Source organism: Syngnathus scovelli, chromosome 12 (assembly GCF_024217435.2).
Source record: "Syngnathus scovelli strain Florida chromosome 12, RoL_Ssco_1.2, whole genome shotgun sequence".
NCBI lineage: Eukaryota > Metazoa > Chordata > Actinopteri > Syngnathiformes > Syngnathidae > Syngnathus > Syngnathus scovelli.
Window position 1 is genome coordinate 3,902,002 of NC_090858.1, and position 16,065 is coordinate 3,918,066.

At 41.4% G+C, this 16,065-nt stretch overlaps 1 protein-coding gene across 2 annotated transcripts in view; it reads left to right on the top strand.

Moving 5' to 3' along the window:
* sorcs3b (sortilin related VPS10 domain containing receptor 3b) overlaps positions 1 to 16,065 on the top strand; it is a 79,878-nt gene that overhangs the window by 18,231 nt on the left and 45,582 nt on the right. Inside the window, exons 1-2 of one of the 2 annotated variants that reach the window (XM_049737088.2) lie at positions 15,418 to 15,436; positions 15,615 to 15,770. The gene's annotated coding sequence lies outside the window, so the exon portion shown is untranslated. Of the gene's footprint in view, positions 1 to 15,417; positions 15,437 to 15,614; positions 15,771 to 16,065 lie in introns of those variants that run through there. The other variant, XM_049737087.2, reaches the window with a different exon arrangement.

The window sequence follows — 16,065 nt, forward strand, 5'->3', positions numbered from 1 at the left end:
TGCCTCACTCCGAGAAATGTTTGGTCCATTTTTAACACCCACTTAACTCACCAAGTATGGTTCCTTAAAGGGTACTTCTAGAATATTTGAGCCGTATACTTCATGTTGTATATGTATGTTAACTACTGTGTATACGTCTGTGTATACACACACACTCCATATTAACAGTGTTGGGCGTGTGGATGTAAATATCTAGACAGGAAAAGTAGCCGGTAACAAAAGCCCATTTTGTGTTTGATGAACTATTTGGAACTGGTTTCCATGACAACCGAGGATGACACCGCAGAAAATTTCTTATCTTCCTCGTTGGTGATGAAGCTACATTCTTGTTAGTGTGATTAATGAGGAACAAGACGGGGTGGGGGTGAGGGGGGTTACGGGGGCCTCATTTTGTGCCGTTAGCCTGTAGTCTGGGAGAGTACATGGATTTCTTTTAATTATTTTTTTGACCTTCACTTTATCTGCTCCAGGCTTCATAGCGCAGCCCCCGTTACTTGTTTCAGCCACATGCCTGTTGTTGATTTGAATTGATTTAATCCGAGTGTGTGTTTACATGCGGAGATGAAGTCATTTTTACACTGTGAGTAAAAACAGATGTGCTGACGACAGATAACGTAGTGAGCACGGACGTGCTGGACGCAACGACGCCCTCCGCACCTCTTTCATGTTACGCCGCGACTTGGAAAGTTACCAAAATGAAAATACTCTGCTTTTTGTGACTCATTTAAAAGATAAGATCCTACACAAAGTGTGCGGGGAAAGATATTAATCACTGGAGATTTACATTAAAACAGATCAGATGTTTTGCGGAGTTAAAGGAAAACACGAGTAAACTCGAACAATGTGTGTGGATGTTTCAAATGATATTGTTGGAAATGAACAGTGTTGCTTCATTACAACCAGTGAAATGACCCCACAGGGTTTGGAGAACCACGTGAAAAATGTCCATTGACCTCTGAGACATTTTGAAATGAATCGCTTTATGATGAATCCAGACCTGAAATTGACAGTGTTTGAGAGCAGAGAGAACAACTTGATTTTACCGTTTCATTTTAAATATTTGACTTTTTTTTTCCTCAGTCAGTTAAATTTGATTTATTAAATTATTAAATTAAAAATTTCAAGAGTTTTATTTTCACTTAAGAGTGACTTTAAATGTTACTGTATAGTATGTAATTAAAAATAATATGCTGCGGGATGAAGAATTGAGACACAAATATCAATGAGGAAACTTCGTTTAAACCTCTAAGATAGCTGTACGTGAGCGGCGGCGTATCTCCTCCAAGTGTCATTGAAACTTCACAATCAGAATGTTTTTTTTTTTTTTTTTTTATCCCCCCGGCAAAATGTGAGCATGGTCACTCAGGTGCTGATTTTCAGGTGTCTTTTACTATGAAATCCAATTCTGCTCTTCTGGCTAATGAGATTTTTTTCCTCCATCTCTCTCCCCTTGGAAGGCAATTAAACAATATACCCTGTGCTCCTGTTCCTGCCAATATCCAGCAGGCACACATACACGTACGCACACTCAGAGAAGCACCAATTAGTTTCTTTCTTTTTGCATAGTGCCTTTTGAAACACATGCAAATGAAGGTTGTGACAAATTAGCTGGCTCTCCCTCTTATGGCTCGCAGGCCCCAGAGGTGCCAACCTGCGGCACTCTATCTTTTTTACTGGACTCATTCTTTCACGAAGCAGTCAAAGTCACTTCTTTCGGCGCTCAGCTTGAAGATCTCATTCTGTTTTGTCCTGTTGTTTTTCGTCAATACTGTTTTTTCCCCCCTTCTCTCCCAGTGACAGGAATCCACTTCATGCAATGATTTAGCCCCCTCTAGTGTGTAAAGACGTGATGACGTCTACAATGCATTCTCATGTGACTGCTTTAAAAATGCTTTTATTCAGATTTTGCAAACACCACGGGGGGAAAAGGACAATAAAAGCACCATGAGCTATCAAATATATTTTGGGAAATAATATTGGATTATGGCACACATTTCATCTGAGTCCATCAGTGCCCCGAGGAGCCATTAGCCTCCCGCGGTTCTTGCTCTGCTGCTTTTTGTCACATCTTTCCCCTTCTCCCCACATTGTCAAAAAACACAAGGGGGCGCTATACAGCAACGAAGCCATTAGCTAATTAGTGTGGGCCTCGTAAAGGATTATATTTGAGTTTGGGTAAAATTGAAAACAAACAGGTCTATTTGGACACATATCTTCTTGGTTGTCTTCTTCCAATTTGCCCTCGCGCCACTTTTCCCTTTCTCTTGTCTTTCTCACTCCGACTTGTGTGCAATATGCTAATAAGCCACGCTCCGGCAACTCCCTGGGTGAGGATCACTTATTAAAAGCATAGTTGGGAGGGTTTATGTAAATTGGGACAAATCAAAGCAAGCGCTAGCCCATTTCTATTGCATGTGTTGTAATAGTTTATTCCTCATATTGCTTTTTGTTGCTGTTATTTTCTTTTGCCTTCACCTCAGAGTGTCACCGAGGCCTACTTTTAACGCTGGGATTTATGTCTGGCCGTGATGCAAACCGTTTGCTCGTCTGCAAAATGGAAAACTTTCATTTCCTGTCGAGTGGATTGACAGATTTGTTAGGAGAAAAAGATGGATAATATCCGCCGCGGCCGAAGGCTGCCATGAAGTAGTCTGACACAGACACTGATTAAGCCTCTCGAGATCTGAGGAGATTGTGGGTCTTAGTTGGGAGATGAGGGTGAGGGTTGTATAAAAAATAAAAAAATAACAATAAAAAAAAAAAAGAGGGTTTAGGAACAAAAGTGCAAATTGGATTGGGCAGGATAAAAAAACAAAACAAAAAAAAAGTCCTATGGGTGGTCGCCTTTAGCATGCTGTGCAAACATCATTTGCGCTGATTTGAATCCAGACCATTAGGTAGACGCTTGTTTTTTTTTCTTCTGGATGTTTTTGAGGGGAACTGTCACTTCTTCCCAAATCAGCTCTGCTCAAGTATTGTAATGAAGGAATTAATTAAACCTCTTGACACGCATACGGGCTTATATTTATACCACTGTAATGTGCTTGGCCCCCTCCTGGCCCCTAGCTCACCTCGCGGCGCTCTAATTTGGATTGCAGAGGCCAGTCGGTCATGTTCCATATTTACATTTCTACTGTCGAGGAGCAGAGGTCAAGCCTCCCTCAGGCAAACGTGCACACTCGGCAGTCTTTGTTTGGGTGCTGAATATCGCTTGGTGGGGTTCTGCCCCCAACCCCCTACCCACCAGCCCGCTTCGCCGGCCCCCATTTTCAGTCATTTAGATCGAATGACACTGCCTCACTTCAAACCGAGCGTATAAATTGATTAACTAGATTGAATTTTTGTTTAAAGGCAAGTACCAGCGCAGTACCTCCCATGTGAGCAGAAATTGAGTTTACATAAAAATAACAAATGGATTTGTATTCGCGTGCTTCGACACGAAGTGATCAAATGAAATTTGCAAGTGTTGGCGATGAAGTGCTGCCTCCACAAGTGAAAATGCAAATCAGTTCAATAAGCCGATGTTGGCTTTTCTAATTATAGCGTATTGAGTATCCGCTCACTTTGTCGCTCCTGCTCCACCCCCGGTCGTCATGGCAACAAAACTCAACGGTACGATAAATAGATATTAGATACCCTGTCATTCTAATAACCTTTTTATTTTATTTTAAATCGTTAACATGGATGCAGAGAATGTTTCATTCTTTTTATCTTTGCGCTTTGACGGCAAGAATGTAATCTTTTACAAAGACGACAGTTCGAAAGCACACGACTCCCTAACATGCATATCAGATAAAATAACAGAAACTCCCTGGAGAGCGCTTTTTCTTTTTTTTTTTCTTTACGTTTGAACATAGATTCCATGTTCTAATGAGATAGCGTGAACTGTATCATGACGTATTATTCGAGACGTAAAGCCTCCCTTGGGGGTGTTGCTGCTGCTATACAGACATTAAAAATGGATGACTTATAGTTGACACAGGGAGGGGAAATATTTAAATAAGCTTGCACGGGCCAACCGTGACGTGCTCCTGTAGTCCCCAGAGGATTTAGTGGGGTAAATCAAATGCAGTCTTTGTATATTTATAGCGGGGCTATTGTACTTGGATTATAAATCACTTCAGACTTTGAGTGGAAATATTGCTGAAAAGTTGCAACCATTTTTTAAATTTTGGCTCAAACTGAGAATATTTCTCATAATCAATGAATTATTAATGGAAATTTCCAAAAATCAGCCAATTCATCAAGATTGTATCTTATCGGTTCCGCTTCAGAGTCCCCAAAAAATTATTCTCTTGGGGTTGAAAATCGTGTCAAGTTGATTTTAGTTACGAGTGATTCACCACAGATACCGCCAAAGCGTGTTAATATCAAAAGTTTGGACTTCCCAGGAGAATTATTTGATAAAAATCTAAATGTATAACTCAAGCAAACCCCCCCACTGGCTTTGTGAAAGAAACTGTGGGGGATTGCTAAATCCAGCCTGACACACGGAAAGACCTTCATGACGGGAAAAACGGAATCTGGGAGTTCAGCGGGGAGGGAAACTTCCCTGACGTGAAGTCAGAAGGCTTGATATAATTGTGATTCTAAAAATCAATTCGAGAGAGAATAGAAAATGATTATTTGCGCTCCTGCCTGCCGTCTTCCCGTCATTCATTGGCTGACTTGCTTTCTATTTTAAATATGAAATGATCGTCCTTCTCCGGCGTGCCTGGCAATCTGCGCTAATGAACTACTTTTATCATACACGCGAGTGTGGCATATTGACTGCACTCACGCTGATATAGTTACACAGAATCAGGCCGACATTAGTGACAAACGCAGTTCAATAACATCTCTGTCTGGATGAAAGCAGCCCCCCCCCCCATATAAAACCATCAGAGGGCAATCGATGCGCTTTCATCCCAGGGACGGAAATTGCACTCATAAGGCCGCAACTCTGTGACGGCCCCTCCCAATCCAAAGTCAAATCATTAACGTCAAGCTCCCGGGGAAGAAATCAAAATGTCAGCCCGCTCCGGAGTCTCGGGGCAGATGATGATCGTCGCCATTCCTCAAACACTTTCATTCTCATCGCATCAGGCGTCGCAGCGCCCCCCGTCGCTGACTCTTAACTGTATTCAACGTGGCGAAGGGCTCCGTGCTGGGCGCGACGCGTGTTCAAGAAGTTTTTGAAGAATTATTGAACATAAGGCGCTCTGACGTTCCGCCGTACTCGGAGACAGGCGTTATGAATAATGGCTACGTATTCCCCAAAGGCCTCATTACGATGGCTCCGTAGTTACGTCTCAATAAAGCAAGTCGATAAAAATGTTGCCTATTGTTGACATAAATGGAAATTACAGGTACTTGGACTTAGGTGGTCTTCCGAAGTGAACTTATTCCCGTGAAAACGGTTATTCCGGGTTCCGAGAGCATCGGTTCACGAGACCTATTTGCCCCGACGTTTCGATTACGAGTGGGGAAGTTATTCCGTTAAGTCTTGAAAATTCACCGCGATATATTTTACATGCTTAACGTTTTGGTGCTGACCCACTTTTGGGCTCTTTAATGATTCACTGATCCAGAGTTCTTGATGAATCCTGACAAACTTCTCCAGGCTGGTAGCAGTCTATTCAATTCGTTGCTTTTTATATAGTGTGCAGTAAAGAGAGGAAAGTTTTATTAAGGCCATTTTCATTTTGAGCAGTCTTAGGAGCATGTGACTTTCACACTCAAATGGACTCAACGGGTCCTTAAAGGAGCAACCACAATAGGTGGAATTGTTTTTAAATGCAAATTTGCAGTTTTCACTCAAATATAAAAATATTTGTTTTTAAATTGTCACTTTGACCTGACGGCAACATAACCTCAGCCCTATTGGTACCTTGAATTTTCAAGAAACCACCGCGTCCGAAGAACAACAACCAATATGTGACTGACGAAGAATAAAAAATGTGAGATTAAATTAGAGGACAACCAACTTTAAGCAACAGTAGCAAAGGAAAAAATATTATTTTTGGTTCAAGCGGCAAAAATGAGAAACTGACTTCAACTGTCTATACCTGAAAGCACAGTATTAGCTTGATGCTAACAAGAGCATGCTGCTGTTTCTCACCGCCATATAAAACATTATCAATTCAACAATAGTCCAACAGAACAACTATTGAACAATCTGTGCTTTTTGAAATCTAAAAAACCCATCCCGAGCTGACATGTAAGTTTGGAGCGAAAATCAAAAACCTCCCTTCGGCCTTGTTATTGTTTACTTCATTATTTGACACTCTTAACATGGCCATACGGCATTTCCCATCTTTTAAATGTCAAAAAATAATCAAAAAGCCCAAAGGTCTCCTCCTTCCGATAAGCTTAAAAGCAATTCAAACCGTACTTTCTCGGAATCAAAGTCAAACCGCAGAATCGGGAAAACTTACCGCAGGTTCATCGTTGAAGGACTCGAAGCCTACGAGTCGAGCAATTAAAATGATAATTTAAAATGTTCGTGCTTTTGATCATCTGGCATTCAAGGTAAGTCCTATATAAGCCAAGGTCCATCGTGCATCCTACCAATACAACTACGCATGTACGTATAAGCGCTATCGACAAATATAAACGTGTTTCTGTATTCGCTCCAATCCAAACACAATCTGCCACGCGTGCATATATCATTTCTGAGAACCCATTTGAACTGTTTACTGTTGCAAAAGCAATTAGAGGATCTAAAAACACCATCTCCTCCGCTCAACTCACAGCAAGCAGATGAAACACAATTGCTGCGATTATTCTCCAGCAACAACTTGTAATTATTCTAGTAAATCTTTTCAGCATTATCATCTCGAGAGCCATTACGCAAAGCCGACGATTTGAGCCGTCAATCTGGTATTGGCTACGCGGGAACATGCTACATATTTACTTTGGAATCACTCATTTATACTACGCCGACATCATTTTGCGACTAGAACACGTGTCCGCGAGGATCCGGACCTCTGGGTTGGAAAAAGCCAGGAATAACACTCCACCGCGTTTTGAAGGAGAAGAAACTTTACAAAGCTTCACTAGAGGGAAGGTTGTAATAAAAGACTGATAAAATATTCATCACAGTTAAATCAGAAGAAAGGAAAATGAAAATTAAGATGCTATTTCTCTCAGACACAATGGAACTTAGTTGGGCAACTATACTATATGAAAGGGTGACTTCTTTTTTGTTCATTTGGTATTTGTTTACGTTATAGAGAAACGCTGCAATGTGCATGCCAGGCCAGTAGTTGGCAGTGTAACCAATTTCTTATCAAAGACGAAAATGAATGAAACTGCTTGATTGACAAATATTTTGTTTTCCTTTGCGCTTAAAACTCGGAAACCAGTGTCTTCAAGCTAATGCTAAGGAAGTTAGCGTAACTTTGTTTTCATCGGGTGGTAGTGTGGATAAATCGGCAAACCTTTAGTGTACTGTTTATTTCGAGACTTGTTCTTCCCTCCAAACAAAATGAAACATTTTCACACTCAAACACGCAAGCTTGGCTTTTTAAATCAATGTTGACATGTTTTTGCTTCCAGAGCTAACGTCTTAAAAAAAAAAAAAGAAAGAAAGAAAAAAAGCGATGAGCCGTATGAAAACAGCTCGGGCCTCAGAGGACGACCCGACCGCCGAAGTGAGGCGACCGGCTCTGCTCAGCGACCCGAGCAGCAAAACGGCAAAGCGGCAGAGCAGACGGTGGTGCCGGCACAGCTCGATCAAACAGCTTGAGGACTAAGAGCAGACGGTGGTGCCGGCACAGCTCGATCAAACAGCTTGAGGACTAAAAGGCCAAGACGCGGGACACAAATTGACTTGGGGTGCGGGGGAGACCACCGCCCTCCCCAGTCGGCTAACCTTCACAGTTTAGGGAGGCGTTTTTGGAGGCGTGCCACTGCCATTTAAAATCTATTCACAGTGTTGATACCTTGTTAGCGCGTATAAGACTTGCGCCTGATAAGGCAAAGTACTCAGATTCTGCGGAAAAAAAAAAAAAACGCTGAATACAGTCGGTAGAAAAAGTCTACACACCTCTGTTAAACTAACAGGTTTTGGTCATACAAAAAAAAACAAGATAAATTACTTCTAACATTTTTATACCATCAATATAATCAAAAACAAATTCAGAAAAAACATTAAACATTGAAAAAAAAAATTGCTGTAATGCTGGAGGGGACTAGTTTTACACTGTAATATCACCACTCACCACTAGATGGCAGGCATGTCTTAATTGCACTTACACTGGGTCTTATGCTGCCTCGTTTCCCCTCAGTATGATTGATGAAAAATTGCGGCCTCCTCCGGCATTTATGTCGCTCATCCCCGCGCTAGAGACACTTATTACAACCATGACTATTGATTGAACACCATCAGCACAATTTTTTTTTTTTTTAAACTGCACAGCCACAGGCACTTTTTGTACCAGTCGACTATTTACTGCCACTCAGAGAGCTGCGCTTTACATAACATTAAAGCGAAGCAATATGGAAACTGCCTGATAGAGCCTCATCCGTCTCCTTTTTCCCCACCTCCCTTATTTTAAGAGCGTGGGAGAGGTCCACGCGCAATTAATCTCATAAATCTAACAAGTTTACGATCTTTTTATTTTAACGACGCATGATGCGGAATTAATGGTCCGGTGCACTTAAAAGAAAAATATTTACACGTGCGTGCGCTAATTAGCGCCGGAGCCATTTGCAATGTAAATAGCGCACACTTGCGGCGATGCGTTTAAAACGTCAGCCAGCCGTACGGGCTGCCACAATGCGGGAGAGAATAAAGCGCTAATGTGCCGGCGCAGACATCTAAATAAGACCTGCCGAGAGAACATAATCTTCCTCTGCCATGTTGCCTCATATATTGTGATGCCTCGCCTTGTTTGTTTTGTGTTTGGCTGGCTGCTTTCAAAAGGGAAATGATGGCGATATTTTCTCGTCAAGCGTAATGACCTCCCATTTGGAAATCTTAAAAGTCGGCAAGAGGGCTACGCGCTGCATTGTGATAAGCCTCCAGGCTTGAGCGGGCTTTATTCTTCAAGACAAAACACTTTTCAGGCAACACAAGTGCAAAACAAATAGAGTATTGATGAAAGCGCTACTAGCAAACAATGAGGAAAGACAAATTGCGCCTTTAAAACAGTCTCCGAATGTATTAATAAGTCTGTGCCCTGGTTTTCCTCTCAATAGCGCAAGGATCAAGAATTATTGCACACTTTACACCCTTTTTTTTGGTCTTGCTGAAGGTAGCGGATTATAAAGGAGCTGGTCCTGCCCATGCAATTGACAGACTGTATTCCCTGCCACAAAAATGAGATTGGCTTTTGTTACCATGCAACTGGGGGCAGTGAGAAAGTGGAAAAATGAGCTCCGATACGACGCATACAAAAGTCTACACACCCCATTCAAATGCTATTTTTATTATTATTTTTTTTTTGATAAACCTTTTTCACCATTAATGTTGATATAGGTCAAGTGGAAGTAAAATGACTGCGATAATGTGGTTGCATTTGTGTACACACCCTATTATAATTGGGATGCACGTGATGATATATTCCATTGTGGGGCGAGTTTGTTATATTTCTATGAAACCAAGGTTAAACCAGGCATTTGTACACTTTTTATATCAACTGCACTTGTTTATGTTCAATCTGAACGGGAGTGCAGGCCTTCCATATAATCACCTAATTGTATACCAGCCATTAAAATGTCAATTTTCCGTAAGTATGTCAAAAACATATCTCCTTTGTCAAAAAATACTGTGCGGCCATGGCATTACAACGTCCCGACCAATCAGCTTCCAGCGGAGCCCTTGTACTCTCCCAAGTACATTTGGTTTGATTAATGCATTTGAGATGTTTTCCTGAAGAGAAAAGGAAGCGAGTCCTAAGATGAAATGGCTTGTCGACCTCCTGAGCCACCGAGATGGCTTTACCTCCGCAGATGAAACCACTACAGTTCCAATTGGACCATCCTACAGACTAATTGCTGCCAGTAAATTCACTCAAGTCAACTGAGGATTGCTTTCTGATGATTCGGTTCAGTTTGATGACGGGAGCAGCCGTATAATATTTTCTCTATAGTGTGTGTGGAAAAAGACAGGTAGCAGAGCTGTAAGAGTAACAAGCGCTAAAAGAACGCCATTGTTAAAAGAAAAACATTTCGACACTGTTAGAATCATATTCTTTTAATACGTGTTTTTTTTTTTATCCCTAATATTTTGAAGAGTCTGGCTTTTTGAAATCCACTCGAGCGCGGACACGTCAAGGGGATGACCAAGTTTGTTGCAGCCGCTTTTGGAGGATGAGAGGAGCGAATCCATTAATTGAACTTGGTGAAGCAATTATGAAATATGCATGCGGAACTTATTGCGTCAGTGGGAGAAAAGTCTATTATTGTCCCGGCTGCTGGTTTTAGCATTGACGTTTTAATTGGCGATTCTCGGCAAGGCGGTGGTGGAAAGTTTCTAGGACATCTCTGAAAGAATGTTCAATTCTAAGCTGGTCACGTATACAACTGCACACACACACGCACGTAAATACATTTCGAGCACTTGAGAGGACGTACAGCATGTTGATTTCAATTCTCTTATGCCCCCAAAAGTAAATGCACCTCGCTACAACAAGCCTTCGCAACAAAATGATGATTTATGTCGTATAAAGTGGATTTTTTTGTCCTCAAAAAGAAGGTGAGTCCCCGCCATGCGTAAACACTTTATTGTCCCCACTACATACGGAATAGCTGCCGCGAGCAAACGCAGGCAGAGTTATTGAAATGGAGTCGACCGAGAGAGCTCGGCGACGCCGTTGATTAAACATTAAGGAAGAGATATAATGCCATTTTACCATTGTGAGCTATCCCAGCCCTTTGTGCTATCATTTCATCTTTGCCCTTGAACTCCAAATACGCCGCTGTCTGACAGCGTGGAAGAAATAATGATAATGAATTATGGATATGTCGCAACTTGGATTTGTCTTCATTGCAACTTGAGGAAAGTTGAGCTGCAGTACCTGCGGGTGTTGTCATGCGCCTGAGAGAATAGCCTAGCACTAGCGCTAACGCATATAGCCGGTGATAATCAGAGGTGGGTATAGTCGCCCAAAACTTTATTCGAGTAAGAGTCATGTTACTTACAAATAATTAATTACTCACATTCGGTTCATAACGTAACGGTACTTCCGATCTTGTGATTGCAAATTAGTTTACAGCTAGCATCCTGCGTACAGAAAACCCCAAGCACTAAGTTATTTAACGTGAACAAATAAGACAATATGCACCCGATTGAGTTGCAATAAAAGCAAAATTCGAGCATTTGAGAATGCGTTCAGATGAAGGTCGGTGAAGTCCAGAAGGTCAAAAAATGGCATGTCCCGCTCAAGCAACAACTGTAGGGTTGTTTGTGACTTAAACCCATGATCAGCACAACAATGAATTTGATCCATGCCAAGATGTCCGCCGTTAACGTTTGTGTGCTGAATAGCAACAAACCCGCTCCTTTGTATTCTGTGCATCCAGCACACAGGGTTGCTGTAGAAGCTAATTCCGCTATCATAGCAAAAAAAAAAAAAAAAAAAGCACACAATGTATGCTCATTTCAGCTACCAACTACGTTATGGAAGATAGAAATCACTCCTTCACACTTCAAACTAGTTTTGGGGGGCAGTTAAAGCTCAACTTTTTCTGTCCGTTCATTTAGAAGAGAGCAGGAAGCTAACAGGAAATTAATTCGCTAATCATTCGCAAGATCGAAACCTGGTGCACAGGCCTAAGACTCAATTAAAAGTAAAAAATAGTCCTCCAAATAACTTGAACAAAAGTCTCTCTTGTTTAAATTCTTAAAAAAAAAGAATGTGTTTTTATTAGGGGTATGTTTGTCTTTTAAAAGTGAGCAATGCTGGCACATTTGAATGTTCTTTTTTTTTTTACAACGCTGATCCTGCTCTTGCAATCACTCTTTGCTGTGCAGCGGCGTACTTATAGATGCTTACTTATTTATTTATTTTTTTATGGTTGCATTTTCATTTCTGCCAGACAGTAAAGAACGCGTGGTGCAAAATGAAGCGTGTTCAGAAGCAGCAGCGGCAGCATACATCCGCAGCGAGGACACCGCAGCGCTGTCCTATTGATCGCTATTATCTTAAATTCATCTGGGTCGCCGTAGTCGTTACCATATATGCTAATCTGAGGTCAAGCGTGTCTTTTTCCATCCATATGAATGATGTCTAAACTGCGAGCCGGATGCACTCGGAATAATGCAGAAGATGAAACTTTAAGTTGAAGAAATATTTTATTTAGACAAAATGCAAATGTTATGAGAATGTCAGTGATTGTGTGGCGGGATGGAGGCTAACGCTAGCGGTTTAAAAAAAAAAAAACTTATGTATTTGCAAAAATGTATTACTTTCAAAAAAGTACTTTCAAATACTTTGGTATTTTAAAATACATTCAAATGTACTTGAAAATACAGTCCAACATGAATAGAAACTTCTTGTTTTTGTGTGGATCTGTTTTTGGCTAGCGATGGTTTCCGAAGTTAGCTTACTAGCCTGTTTCCTCACCGTCTTCAGTGATGACTAACGGTGTTACGGAATGACGGCCACTCTGTTATTTTATAAAGTAGTGATTACCTAGACGCTGTCATTTTAGCGACATACGGTATATGAGTACCTTATATCGTACGTAATAAAGGGATGCGATATGAAAGTGTCTAATTACATGTTTTGAAAATACTTTTCTCCATAGATATTCTTGGGAAGACATTGTTTTGACAGACAACTATGTTAGCGTGGGTCTCTCTGTGTATGAATATGCTGGCGAAACTGACCCCCCCCTACACACACATACACACACCCACCCACACACACATAATATAGAGCTTAATTAGCATAAGCAGCAACGGTTTGACCTTCCAAACTCCAAATGATTATTAGCGTCAAGATTAAAATGTCTGCTGGTGTGTACAGTACTTATTTGCGTGTACTGTTTACACTGATGTGGAATAACTCCCGGAGGCCATGTCCGCGCTGCCGTGTAAAAATAAAATTACCTTCGCTAATTATGTGTGCGTCCATGACGGAATTAACATACGTTTAATTTATTGCCTAGCTTGACGCATTTTAAACTGCACACAGGGCTGCTTCTTTGTTGTTGTTGTTGTTTCTTTTTTCAAATCAGTTTTGAAAGTAGTTTTTTGTTACATTAGGAGTGTAATAAACAACAAACCTCTGCTAATATTTATCAAAGACGCAAAACAACTTGATTTTCTGCCTCATTAGCTTTGTGGGTGAGTCACATCCAGTTTGATTGACGCCGCCTCGTGGGGATGAAGCACAAAGCCAGGAAGATCCATTCAAACATTGCAAGATCTTAATTGTTCCTTTGAAATCAGAAATCCTACCCGCCACTCTGCCAAAATATATTTTTAGCATTAGCTAACGCTGTTGGCTAATACTGCGGATCCCCGACACTCAATTTGCTTACCCTTTTGGATTTGACAAAACTTGCCATGAATATGCAAGCCATCTTATTCATATTTCACATATTATTGAGTTTTATATACACATAAAAAATATTATAACTTGTCCAACTACACAAAAATAATTCCCATGTGTGACCTTGACATCTTTTGCTATTTCAAGCATGTTAGTTCAACATATTGAGCACCACACGTCAACTTTTCATCGCGACGCCTCGTCATCACCACGGAAACATCTTCATCGAACTTATAACGCGGTCGGTCATGCGAGCGTCTTTTATTCGCTCGTGCATAGGAAGCGCCTTGATGAAGTTTGCCCTCAAACTCAATTAAAAGCGTCATCATGCCAATAGAACAGACACAAGTCCTCGATTATATCAAGGCAGGATTTAATAGACTCCCAGCATGGGTGGGAGTGGTGGCTTGCTGTAATTTGTTACAAGACGCTACATGGAAGAAAAGGGAGGTGGTGTGTGTGTGTGTGGGGAGGGGGACTCTGACTCAGAATCTTTTTATTTTTTGTGCTCCCGCCAAGCGGCTAGCCTCTCCCTGGAGGTGTTGTTCGACCACTGTAATCACCCCCAGTGTGTGATCTTGCAAGTGTGTCATATAAATGGCGAGTAGCGTTTGTTGTGTGCTACCCCCCCAACACCCCGGTCCGGTCCATAATATATCAGGGATCTACAGTAAATCCTGCAGGCGTGTGCAGGAGAGCGATTGGACTGGGGAGGGGGAGGGGGGGGGATTTGGAGACGGGTGACTTGCTAATGGTGTAAAGAATAAAGCCTGAGAACAACGTGCAAGGAATGCACAATACACACATGCACGCAAAAAAAAGTTGAAACTGAAAGTGCACTGTGACCCGCTTGCTTGAGAAGTGGTCATAAGAGAGTTTGGAGCTAAGGGGCGGGGCTTAAGCTGGAGTTTGATAGGCCCCTACTCGATGCTATTTAGAGTCATCCGCTGCGCTCACCTGACTCCAAGGTCATCCGAAAGCACATTGGGCTTTTCTTTCCAATGTACATTTATCATCTTTGTTCATCCAGCACCATCCGAGGAGTGCTTCCCTCCTGCCGAGATGAGCAAGAACATGTCCTTACTTCCTGGAAGCTGTGCAAGTTAATAGAAAAAAGCAGTCAGAGAATGGAGAATTTATTTAGGACAGCTTTAAGTTTGATAACATTATTGGAGAAAATTGAGGGTGGATTTTCACATTCTGGGAATCATAAACCAATTTTAAAAAGAACACACACAACACAAACTAAACAAATTGAACCTCGGCATTGTTAATGTTAGACACACTACAGTCCGCCTTTTAAAAGCCGGTCGACTTAAAAAACAAAAGCCTTATTGATTGTTGCTGTGTATTAAAAACCACTGCGCCACAACATCAATGAAACATTGATGTCATGTTTCTCTGAGAACTTAATAAAAGTAATTAAAAAATATACAGAATGCAGAATGACTCACAGCGATTGGCTGGACTTTTAATTTAAATGTTTGTGTGTATGCAGCTTCATTTTATTTGTAGGCTGCTACTAAAGGAGGACAAAAAAAAATTGGTCCTTGTGTTGAACTTGGCAGCAAAGGCGGGACACAAACAGGTGCCCCTTTCGAGATTGTGCTCGGCTGAAATGAAGCATTTAGCAAATGCTTACCATGCCGTGCTGCTCTGACTTTGTTCAGAGTTTACGGGAAGTGCACCATAGTCTTGTAAAAGTCCAAGGCTGGAAAATTAAAGTAAAATATATAATAAAAAAGCCATACAAAAATAAGTTGAACTACAGTTTGAGCATTTAATTCAGTGATTCATTTGTGTACCACTAGGGGGAGCCCGTGTAGCCATAATGATGCGCAAGATGTTAACAATCTGGATACGAAATGTTTTTTCAAGACCTGGAATATCCTCGATCAATTGAGCCAAGCCCAAAAAAGTTTACGATTGCCTCCAGATGCCACAAGATAGCGGTAAAGCACTACATTTGACTAAATGAAGCTCTTCACCTCACTTCAACTTTCCTTGAATATAAACAGTCGTCCAAGTATTTGTACAATTTCTTGTGTACATTTTTTCCCCTCATGTTATGCAAGACAAAGTGAGAAAAGTAATTTCACCTCTTCCTTTGTATCTGATATTTTCCGCTAGATTTTGATGGCTTCCGAAAGCAAAAGTGCGCTCTCCTGACTGACAGCATTGCACAACGGGAGAATGAGAACGAGTGAACTGGAAGCAGAAGTGTGATGGAGGGAAGATGGATTCTGTGCTCTCACTGGAAACCTGTCACAAGTGTCCTCGGCACCTGTAAATATGTTTCTCACACACACACATACACAGACACAAGCCCAGACAGGAGTTCCCACCCAAGTGTGTCACTTTTCTATCTCGCCGTGTGAAAGAGCTCAGAGGACGTTGGAGGAAGCAAATTAGTCCGAAAGGAAAAGTTTTAAATATAGCCAATCCCGGAGACAAAAAGCCTCACCTCACACTTTCACTTCCTGTCGCATACACACGTGAGGAGACGTGACCGCCATCACGTCCGGACTGAACTTCCGGAGTCATCCAGAATGTTTCTTTCGACACTATTTATTATTTTTAT